Below are 12,002 nucleotides of genomic sequence, written 5' to 3' on the forward strand. Positions count from 1 at the left end.
TATGGCCTATCTAGTCAAATGTATTCCTCAACCTTTGAAGAATTAGTTTAGCCTTAAGTGATGTAATTTTAAAAAACCTCCAAGATAAGTTTTCTAAAGGAATTGCAATTTAAAAAAAAGCAATTTAAAAGCAATTGCAAAATAGTATGTAGAATAGTTAATTTGTATACATTTTAAGTATATATATATATATGTATGAATATGAATAAGAGAGTGAATTCTACTTTTAACCTAATAACCTTTCTATGTAGTTTTAATCCTTTAATATGTGTTTGCACTGATTTTTTTTTCAAATACAATGTATGATAGCTTTCTTTTTTATAAAAATTTCAGATCTGGCCTTCTCATGCTAATTTTTCCAATAGTAGGTAAGTTTCAGATATGAGTACCAGACTGTTAGCTATCACCACACCTTTTATCCTTTTATTTTAGGAGTAGTTCAAGATTTTTACTTTTTAAAAAGTTTTCTTTGGGGCTTCCCTGGTGGCGCAGTGGTTGGGGGTCCGCCTGCCGATGAAGGGGACGCGGGTTCGTGCCCCGGTCCAGGAGGATCCCACATGCCACGGAGCGGCTGGGCCCGTGGGCCATGGCTGCTGGGCCTGCGCGTCCAGAGCCTGTGCTCCGCAACGGGAGAGGCCGCAACAGTGAGAGGCCCGTGTACCGCAAAAAAAAGTTTTCTTTAACTTTTTACTCTGTGAGCAGGAATCAGTTATGGTCTGTAGTGCATAAACAAAGTATTAGTCCCAACATTTATTTAATAAATATTGGAGCAACTTATTATGTGCACTGGGTACTGTTGTGAGTCCTAGATATACACCAATACCTAAACAAAGTCCTTGTCCTCATGGTGCTTATAAGAGTGGAAAAGTCAGAAAACAAATGGTTTATTAATAAAGTGCCTGGTAGTGACAAATGGGATGAAAAATTATAAAACAGAGTGAATGGTAAAAAAATGATCAGAGTGGAGAGAAGATTTTAGAAAGTGTGGTTAGGGAATGTACCTCTCAGCCATCTGAGATCTAAATGAAGAGAGAAAGAACGTCATGGAAGCTGCAGGAGACATGTGATTCAGGTAGAGAGAAAAGTGGAAAAGTCCTGAGGTGAAAGGAAAGCGGGGCTAGGATGGATTCAGCTTAGCAGAGAACAATAGGAGAAGGACTGGGCCAGGTCAGATAGAGCCTTGGAAGCTATGGCTAGGGGTTTGAATTTTATTCTTAGTGTGATTAGAGAATTTTACGAAGGGATAATGTGATCTGGTTAGGCTTTAAAAAGTCATCTTGTTCTGCTAAGCAAAAAGTGAATTGGGGGGCTTCCCTGGTGGCGCAGTGGTTGAGGATCTGCCTTGCCAATGCAGGGGATACGGCTTCGTGCCCTGGTCTGGGAAGATCCCACGTGCTGTGGAGCGGCTGGGCCCGTGAGCCATGGCCACTGAGCCTGCGCGTCCGGAGCCTGTGCTCCGCAACGGGAGAGGCCACAGCAGTGAGAGGCCAGCGTACCGCAAAAAAAAAAAAAAAAAAAAATTGAATTGGGGCAGAAGGCAAAGGAGAGATTGAAACCAGTTAGGAAGCATTGTAATTGTCTGGGGTGAGCAGTGATGACTCCAAGTAGAGTGATGGCTCTACCTCCACGGCACGCTGGCCCTAACTCCATCACGGATCTCATCACTGTAATGAGAGCAACGGTAAGTGTCCATTTATATTTTTTTCTCGTGCCGTTCCTCTCTGTAAACTCAGATACAGACCAAGGGGATCAGCAATGGGATGTAGAGAAGAGGGTAGTTAGGAGAAACATTTTGAAGAAAAAAATGATAGAGATAACACTGCTGTAACGGGAATCATTAACTCAGGACCCGTGGAAATCTATGAGACCTTGTGCAAAATGTATGCATATGGGTATCTTTTATGGAGATGACCCATAGGTTTTTGTCAGATTCTCACAGGAGCCTGAAACTTAAAGAAAACAAAATAGCTGAGCATCATTGAGTAATTGGAAAAGTGGTATTTCCATTTATAGAATCATGTTTCTATATGGTACTGTCAGATATCTGCTATTACTTGGCACCATCTCCAACTTCTTAGACAATTACTGTTATTTTTATTTTATAATGTCTTAGGGTCCTATGATGGTATCTGTATAGAGTTGAGGTAATTCAAAACTATTAATCAAGTGAAACTGAATATGAGAATTTCTCAGTTATTTAGAGGATTAATATTTATACACTGTTCCTCATGGTTTTAAAAAAAGTATTTCCTTAATTTATAAGAAAGACAAAGGGTAAAACAAATATTCTACGCATAGAAAAATATAGGTAGGAAATTATGGAACAGTTTCCCTAATAATGAAGAAATTCAAACTGGAACAGCGTGAGGTTCTACTGTATTTGTTAAATTAGCAAAACTAACCCAGTGATTCTTTTTTTAAGCACTGGCAGGATTAGGGACTAAGGGATGCACCAACACGTTTCTCCTGGCTTTGTAAACTGGCCAGTCCTTCTGGAGAGCAACCTGCTGTGGGTCGGGGATCACAACACTGTTCATAGTGTTTGATCCAATAATTTGTTTGAGCAATCTCACTAATGGGCTTATTAACCAAAGGAATATGTTTATAGCTTGTTATGGCAATATGGTTATTCATCATAGTGAAAATGAAGTAGCAACCTAAATATCTAGCAATAATGAACTAGACAAGGATTCTATATTTAATGGCTACTGGCATGCATATGATGTATAAGCTAGTGGAATTTAAGTGTACAGAACTATTTATATAAAATAATAGTGAGTGAAAAGAGCTAAAACAGATATAGACCAATTGCAACACTTTTGTACACTGCTAATAATCAGAAGACAGTGCAGTGATATAAATAATTGATATTGCGGGGCTTTGTGGTGGGGGGGTGCCTAATTTTTTGTTCTAGAATGTTAAATGTCCAGTCTCATACACTCACACAGAGAGCATCACCTGGTGGAGGGGGTAGAATACAGTATTATGTTTAAGAGGCTCTGGAGCCAGACAACTTAGTTGAAGTCCTGGTTTTCTTAGTTCTATGATCTGGAACAAAAATTTATTTGTTTATTGTCTCTAGGTCGCATTTGCAAACAGAGGATCATAATACTGCCTTCTTTATAAGCTTGTTATAAGCATTAAAAGAGATTACTGCTAAGTGTTTGGCAAATAGCAAGGGCTAAATATGTTTTAACTAGCATTGTTATTGTATACTTTGATCAATCATGTACATATTAATTACTATGTGTCAGGCTCTTTTCTAAGAGCTTTATAAATGGCATAGTTACCTGAGTAGATTGTATTAAGCAGGGACTATATCTTTTTTTTTTTGGGCTGTGTTGCGTCTTTGTTGCTGTGCATGGGCTTTCTATAGTTGCGGCGAGAGGGGGCTACTCCTCATTGCGGTGCACGGGCTTCTCATTGCAGTGGCTTCTTTGGTTGTGGAGCATGGGCTCTAGGTGCGTGGGCTTCAGTAGTTGCGGTGCGTGGGTTCAGTGGTTGCAGCGTGCGGGCTCTAGAACGCAGGCTCAGTAATTGTGGCACATGGGCTTAGTTGCTCTGTGGCATGTGGGATCTTCTTGGGCCAGGGCTCGAACCTGTGTACCCTGCATTGGCAGGTGGATTCCTAACCACTACTCTAACAGGGAAGTAACAGGGACTATATCTTATAATTATCTTGTGTCTTCTGTCTATAGTACTTAGCAAGGTAACTTGCACATAATACATAATGAATATCTAGTAGATGAATGCAAATGGGGTTCTCCTTTCCTAAGGATGAACAGTTCTCCACTAATTTTATACTTCTATATGGAGGGTTTTTCCTAAGGAACACTCACCCTATCAGATTGTGTACTGGTTACTGTCCTCTTATTATTTGTTGAAATCCTATCCTTATTTTATCCCAAAGAATGCAAGACCAGCTGGCCTCAGCAGCAGGGAATGTGGTTGGAACATGAGACTCAGAGTCACCAGCCCCAGTCTCAGTGTTGACTGTCCACATAAGCACAGTGTGACCCGGAGCCAATCCCCAATTCCTTTTGTCTCTGAGTCTCCATATGTCATTTGGGAAGATTTCTTGCCATAGTTCTCAAGAATTTAAAAGAAGGCTTCCAGAAATCAACAGTGCAAACAGGAATGCAAACACTTACTCTTTTTCACAAATGATTAAGAGGAAGAAAATTATAGAAGGGCAGGGGAAGAAAAGCTCATGCCAGTGACCTAATTTTTCCCATATAATATTTGTCTTTCTTCATTTGCTGGAAAATCCTCATCAAGGAAAACATTATGAAGACAAACCACAGCAAATCAAATCACTAGGTCTGTACATTTCCATGTAACAAGGCATAAACCAGTGTAAGATAATCAACATAAAAATTTCAGCATGAGATGGGAGAGCGAGCTAATTAATTCATATATATATATATTTCTCTTTCTGTGTTGGGTATTTTCTAATTTTTACCATCAGATGCAGCGTGAGCTCTATGGGCTGGAAACTATACATTGACCTCCTGAAAACTGAGATCTCTTGTTCTATTTCATGTTACTTTCATTGTCACTAGGGTCACTAATGTGTTGTGGAAAGAAAGGGGACAGCAGAGGGCCCCCTATGATTAGAACATGACTGCTTAAGTGTGAACAGTGCAATGTTTAAGCATATAAACCCAAGAAGAGGCCAATGGCTGGAAGTTCCCTTACCAGGTGCTGGCTGTATCATTCTCTGGTAGTGGGAAAAAGTGTCTTGAAACTCTGGGTGCCCTTTGTCAAAGACTTTCTTTTGTTGCCAGATCAAGATAGCCCTTTCTCATCCCAAATGTTCCAGACAAAATGAATCAGTTGGATAAATGCTGATGCATTTATTTGTTGAAATATTACTCAGACTTTAGGACAGACAGAAAAATATCTCAAACATGGAAAAAATTTTCACAATACAGTATTGAGTAGAAATTCTATAGAAAATGTCATACACAGTATAATCTCTATTATCTATAGGTATACATATACCCTTAGAGAAATTATTGGACAGAAACATATATAGATGTTACCAGTATCTACCTCTGAGTTATGGGATGTTTTGCATTCTTTATATTTGTCATTTTATTGGTATGATCCTACATTACACTTTTAATCAGAAATAAAATTAGAAATATTAAGGTACTTCTGTTTAAAATGTTACAGTTTTCTTTTTAACAGGCAGCAGTTTCAACTAGTGGTAAAGTAAGCATGTGGTCAGGCAAATGAAAAGTTCTGTATTGCAGAGACCTGGAAGGAATTTGCGGCAAAGAAAGTAGTAAAGGATGACACAGGGTCAACATTCGATGAGAACTCATTGTTTTACCTCTAAGACTAGTTTATGATTGTTAGACTTGGAATAGACCTTGGGAATCAACTAGACCTAACTCTCCAATTTACAAATAAGGGAACCAAAGCTCTGGGAAATAAAGTGATTTCCCAAGTTCCAGAAGCAAGGCAGTAGCAGGACTAGGAAGACAATTGAACCTACCTAGACTTTAGACCATGCTTTTTTTTTTTTTTTTTGCAGTACGTGGGCCTCTCACTGTTGGGGCCTCTCCCGTTGTGGAGCACAGGCTCCGGACACGCAGGTTCAGCAGCCATGGCTCACGGGCCCAGCCGCTCCGCGGCATGTGGGATCTTCCCGGACCGGGGCACAAACCTGTGTCCCCTGCATCGGCAGGCGGACTCTCAACCACTGCGCCACCACGGAAGCCCGAGACCATGCTTTTTTTTGCTCCATAGCCTCCTTAGCTGCCCAGTTCTGGTTCGGTCACCTGTGTACACATTAGGATAAGTCTGGAAGATTCCCTCTGATGCAGGCTAGTTACAGATGGGCTGTTCTATCCCCATGTAGGGGAACTTTAGAAGACCAAATTATTTCGAAGACAGGTGGGGGCTTCTGATGATCTGAAATGAGAATCCAAGACCTGAGCTCTGACCCGGTGTCTGAAGCCCCCTATTTAGTTGCAAAGATGACCTGGGGACAAGCTGGACTTGGAACATCTGGGATTCTCAGGAAAAGTTCTAAGGATTTATTCTAATTTGGATCATTTCCACCTTTCCTTAAGGTGTCATGGCAATGTGCCTGTACCGTCTCAACATCAGTCAGACCATTGCCAGAAAAGGGCCTTATTTCCTTGGTTACTTAGGATATACTCATTGCGAAGGTGCAGTGAAAGCTTGAATGACATTTTTTATCAAGAAATACATATTGGGACTTCCCTGGTGGCGCAGTGGTTAAGAATCCACCTGCCAACTCAGGGGACATGGGTTCAAGCCCTGGTCCGGGAAGATTCTACATGCCATGGAGCAACTAAGCCCATGCACCACAACTACTAAGCCTGCGCTTTAGAGCCCACGAGCCACAACTACTGAGCCCTCGCGCCACAACTACTGAAGCCCTGGTGCCCTAGAGCCTGCGTGCTGCAACTCCTGAGCCCGCGTGCTGCAACTACTGAAGTCCACACGCCTAGCGCCCGTGCTCCACAACAAGAGAAGCCACCACAGTGAGAAGACTGTGCACCGCAACAAAGATTAGCCCCCGCTCACCACAACTAGAGAACGCCTGTGAGCAGCAATGAAGACCCAACACAGCCGAAAATAAATAAATAAAAAGAAAGAAATGCATTTTGAATGAGCACTGATAATGCACTCAGCATCGTGCTAGGCACTGGAAAACCTCAGAAGAACTAGAGGGCATGTTCTTGCTCTCAAGTAGTAAGTACATTGGGCCGAGCTCTGTGTCTTCAGGCAGACAGTGTCTCTGGGCCTGTGTCACATCTTTAAAGCAAAGGTGACATTACTGTAAAGTATGTTGCTAAGGAGCTAAAGGCTAAATTGTAGAGACGAGATTAACACACACGATTTGACAGAGAGAATATGTAAAACAGCATGGATGACATGCTACATTGTCTAACTGGTAAGAGAAAGGTCAGCTAGGATTTACCGAGGTCAGATTAGTCTCCACAGGAAGGCAGATCTTTTTGGTTAGACAGAATCTGGGGCCAATTTGGATTAGAGGAGCAATATTGCATGTCCCATGCGTTTCTTGAGCAAGATGCATAAATTCTCATGGTTAGCAAGACGTAACAGCTCTGAAGCAGTTCATGGTGGATAGTACATTTTGAAGAGCAATTTATTTTAGGGAACTTAGTGTTTCGATATTTCCCCAACAATTAGAGAAATTCAGTCAGAGCAGAGTCAATGTGTTACTGTTTTTCTGATAAGTGCATAGGATGTAATATTATGCGCTATGATGTTACAGGCATTCTTCTAAGTGCTGGTTGTTAATTTTCTCACTAAATCATCACAGGAACTCTATAAATTAGCAAAGTTAACTAAAACTCTATAAGTTGAGGCACAGAAAAGTTAGGTGGTTTCTCCAAAGTCTCACAACTAGTAAATGGCAGAACCAGGACCCAAACCCTGCTAATTCAGGTGCTTCTTCTCTGCTTCCTGGTATTTATAGAAAGATATTTATAGAAAACATGGCCTTTGTTCCTATGAGAATTTACCATTGGCCTTTCATATCCCACTAAAGTCGTGGACATTTCCACAGGCTGTCTGATCAACGGTTTGTGGGATGGTAGATTTTCCAATTCTAGTCTATTAATTAAAGTTAATAAGAAGCCATGACTGAGGCTAAGATTCTAAGGGTTAGTGGTGGATTTTAAAACTCTCAGTCCTGCCTGTGGAATTCTGCTCACACAGTCAGGGATGGGTAGGTTTGGGAGCTGAATTTCTAATGGAAGTTTGAATTTCTTTATTCCCATTCTTAAGCACTGAGGCTCTGGGAAAGTACAAGTCTCCTTCCGGGGGGCTTCCAATACCTCAGCCAGTCTTAATGCTTAGAGAGGCAAGAATGTTCATTATCATCATCAATAACAGTAACAAATAGTTACAGAGCATCTCTACTGGGCAAGATGCCAGGTGCTGTGTGGAATACAAAGATGACTAAGATAAAAACCTGTTCTTGAGTAGCTTACAGTCTAGAAGCAGATAACTCTAATTCAAGGAAAAATGTCACAAGTGCCATAAAATATTATATCTCTGCATCTGGCTCTTGGCCAGTCTTGTTTTTCTTGTTTGTTTTGTTTGGAGTTCTTCTTTTTTTTTTTTTTAACATTTTCTTTTCTTTTCTTTCTTTTCTCTTCCTTCCTTCCTTCCTTCCTTCCTTCCTTCCTTCCTTCCTTCCTTTCCTTCTTTCTTTCCCTCTCCCTCCCTCCCTTCCTTCTTTCCTTCTTTTTTAAGAATATTTATTTCTTTATTTGGCTGCATGGGGTCTTAGTTGCAGCAGGTGGGATCTTCATCACGGCATGTGGGATCTTTAGTTCCGGCATGGGAGCTTTTCATTGTGGTATATGGGATCTAGTTCCCTGACCAGGGATCAAACCTGGGCCCCCTGCACTGGGAGCGTGGAATCTTAACCACTAGACCACCAGGGAAGTCCCTATTTTTATTTATTGAATGAAAGATTCTTTAAATTCTATAGTCCTTTACAAGTTTCAAAAATTGCACACAGATGTTTATGATCCCATAATAATCCTTTTGTCCCCCCTGCATAGTTGCAATGGGCACTAAAGGAAAGGAGGTGGGGACGCTGACTGGTAAATGTAGCTGAGGCTGTGTGTTCTGAGCAGAGCAGGCTTGAGTCAAACTAGGCAGAGATGGTACCCTCTGATGATCAGGGGAAGACGGCCAGGCTGAAACTTGTTAGTTAAGGGAGGATTTTGAAATGACATAATGAGAGGCAGTAAAGAATTAGAAAGGAGAGTCCTCACCAGGGAAGAAAAGATGAAGGAGTGTTGATACTAGGTAGAGAGTTCCAGATAGCCAGGCGTGTGGACATGAGGCTTAGGTCCGTACTGAAGAATCAAAGAAAAAGACTGAGGTAGCAGGTGAGAAACCACGCCAGAAGAGTCCCCCATGGGCAAGTCCTACCCTCCATGGGCATCCTTCTACCAAGTCCTACATTGTAATGGGACAGCTGCAGGCTCCCCTTGGTGGCCCTAGCCAAAGGAAATCCAGACTGAGTTTGAAGAGACCTGGCTCTAGGGATAAGGAAGCCGGCTTCTCAGGGGCAGATTCTGTATCTTCTTTGGCTTTAAATGTTTCTGAGTCTGCTGCCTCCATAAGCAAGTCTATATTTCCTCAAGATCCCTGAGGGTAAAAGGATGCTGGTTTGCCGGTGGGGAGGTAAAAGGATGCTGGTACCCCATCTCCAGTCTACTTACTTATTGCTGAGTTTGCCACCAGTTCTCTACAACAGGGGTCCCCAACCGCTGGGCCGTGGACCGGTACCGGTCTGCGGCCTGTTAGGAACCGGGCCACAAAGCAGGAGCGGCGGGCGAGCGAGCAAAGCTTCATCTGCGGCTCCCCATCGCTCCCCATCACTGGCATTACGGCCTGAACCATCCCCTCCCACCCCACCCCTGGTCCATGGAAAAATTGTCTTCCATGAAACCAGTCCCTGGTGCCAAAAAGGTTGGGGACCGCTGCTCTACAATACATTCAATGAAGTTCCAGCTCATTTTGAGTTTGTTTTTTAAAGCACCTTGTTTCCCTTTATCTGAAACAAGCTCTCTCCTCAGTTTACGAGACACAGCAATTCCCAGGTTTTTAAACACAGATCCCTCTTACAGGGCCCACAGTGCCATGTAGATGATAGCCATAAAGTAGAAATCCCCTGGCCTTCTTTTCAGAAGCCTGTGACAGGAACCAGACCTCTCCAGCCTGAGGCTGGAATGCTGACATATTCTTGATATAAGAGGAAGTCTGAACTGATGGTTAAATATTTGTACAGCAAGAGAAAGAGGAAACAAGGAGAAACAAAAGCACCCTCCATGTCAGAGTCACAGGACCATCTACTCTGGCAGGCCACATCAGCCAAAGCCAAATGTAAGTATAGTTAGGTTACACGTGTGATTTGGTCTTCAGAAAAAAGCTCTCTGTCTGAGGATGCTGTGTTCCAGCCACTTTAATTGGAGTGATAACAGAGCCACTGTCAAAGAGCCTCTAAGTTCCATTTCAGTTCTAGACTGTTCTCAACAGGCTGCTCTGGCTAGAAATCATTAGTCCTGGGGGCTCAGGGTCTACCAGTCTAATTACACACAGACTAAGCTCTTACTTTTACTGGTGACTTTTTATTTCAAAATTTTTCCACTATAATTTGGATAATAAATTAAAAAATCTCCTCTAATTTTTGCCATTTAGCACAACCACTAATATAACTTAGGTGTATTTGTCTTATGTGTATGGAATCTTTAGAGATATATAATGACAATGCACATAAAGTTTAAAACATTAACTGTAGTAAAATATACATAACGTAAAATTTATTACCCTAGCCAATTTTAAGTGACAGTTCAGTAGCATTCAGAATATACACGTTGGGGGCTTCCCTGGTGGCGCAGTGGTTGAGAGTCCGCCTGCCGATGCAGGGGACACGGGTTCGTGCCCCGGTCCGGGAAGATCCCACATACCGCAGAGCGGCTGGGTCCGTGAGCCATGGCCGCTGAGCCTGCGCGTCCGGAGCCTGTGCTCCGCAACGGGAGAGGCCACAACAGTGAGAGGCCCGTGTACCGCAAAAAAAAAAAAAAAAAAAAAAAAGAATATACATTTTGTTGAGTAACCAACCAACTTCTGGACGTTTTTCAGCTTACAAAACAAAAACTCACTTCCTTCTCCCTCCAGACCCTGGAAACCACCTTTCTACTTTCAGATTCTATGAATTTGACTACTCTAGTTAGCTCAAATAAGTGAAGTCAATATTTGTCTTCTCGTGACTGGCTTATTAAACTTAGCATAATGTCCTCAGGGTTTATCCATGTAGCATGTGTCAGAACTTCCTTCGTTTTTAAGGCTGAATAATATTCTACTGTATGCAAATATCACATTTTGTTTATTCATCCACCAATGAACATTTGGGTTGCTTCCTCCTTTTGGCAATTGTGCACAATGCCGCTGTGAATTTACATGAAGTTTTATACCCTACTTTTTACTTTCCATTGTAATATCTAGGTATAAACATACATAATTTTTTCCAGGTTGATATATAGCCTCCATAATAATCTTTCTTTCTCTGTTTTAACAGCAACATGGTAGTCCTTCAAACCCATATTCTTAAATCTTTTCTACAGTTGGACATTAGAAATGTTTCCAGTTTTTCCCTCACTGCTGATAAAAATTTTGTACCTGTGGTATTCCCCCCATATTTTACTTTATATTCTTAGATTCCTACAAAGTGAAATTACTAGGTTTAAAAGATATGGACATTTTATAACTTGAAAGACAGGAGATTTGGGGGGGAGATAAATAAGGAGTTTGGGATTAACATATACACACTACTATATATAAAACAGGTAAACAACAGGAACCTACTGTATAGCACAATGTTTTGTAATAACCTATAATGAAAAAGAATCCGAAAAATTATATATATATATAAGTACATATATGTATAGCTGAATCACTTTGCTCTTGAAACTAACACAACATTGTAAATTAACTATATGTTAATTAAAAAAAAAAGAACTTCTTCCAAAGGGAAGAAAAAAAGAAAGACAAGAGATAGAAAGCCAAATTGCTTTCTAAAAGAATTGTATCTATTTGCACACTAATAGTGTATATGAATTTACATTTCCCCATATTCACACCAGCTTTTTTTTTTTATTTTTCTGGCTGCGCTGCACAGCATGTAGGATCTTAGTTCCCCAACCAGGGATTGAACCCCTGCCCCCGCCTAAGTGGAATCATGGAGTCTTAACCATTGGACCACCAGGGAAGTCCTTATTTATTTATTTATTTTTTACATTAGAAAATTAAACAGGAGGAAGATAAGGGCTCATTTCTTTTTTCTTTTTTTTAAAATATTTATTTATTTATTTGGCTGCACTGTGTCTTAGTTGTGGCACACAGGATCTTCATGGTGGCATGCGGGATCTTTATTTGCAGCGTGTGAACTCTTAGTTGCAGCATGCGGGATCTAG

The 12,002-nt window shown here is 41.2% G+C and overlaps 1 protein-coding gene across 1 annotated transcript in view; it reads left to right on the plus strand.

Moving 5' to 3' along the window:
• SLC18A1 (solute carrier family 18 member A1) overlaps positions 1 to 12,002 on the plus strand; it is a 42,121-nt gene that overhangs the window by 2,496 nt on the left and 27,623 nt on the right. The window lies entirely within an intron of this gene.

This window comes from Tursiops truncatus, chromosome 6, assembly GCF_011762595.2.
Source record: "Tursiops truncatus isolate mTurTru1 chromosome 6, mTurTru1.mat.Y, whole genome shotgun sequence".
Classification (NCBI taxonomy): Eukaryota; Metazoa; Chordata; class Mammalia; order Artiodactyla; family Delphinidae; genus Tursiops; species Tursiops truncatus.